Genomic DNA, 370 nt, shown 5'->3' with positions numbered 1-370 from the left:
AACATACAAACAAACATACAAACAAACAAACATACATACAAACATACCGATATTGAAATGTACGCAGTTCTCCAAGTCTCCAACATTTGCCCAGCCGTTCTTTTTGTCACTCTGAAAAGAAAGAAAGAGCAAAATAAACACACACACCACACACACAAAACATGTGTGTACTTTTTCACACACACCACACATACACACTCAAAACATGTGTGGACTTTTTTACACACACCACACACACACACACACACACACACACACACACACACACACACACACACACTCAAAACATGTGTGGACTTTTTCACACACACACACACACACACACACACACACACACACACACACACACACACACACACACACACTCAAA

This window comes from Helobdella robusta, assembly GCF_000326865.2.
Source record: "Helobdella robusta unplaced genomic scaffold HELROscaffold_239, whole genome shotgun sequence".
Lineage (NCBI taxonomy): Eukaryota > Metazoa > Annelida > Clitellata > Rhynchobdellida > Glossiphoniidae > Helobdella > Helobdella robusta.
This window is presented reverse-complemented; position numbering follows the sequence as displayed.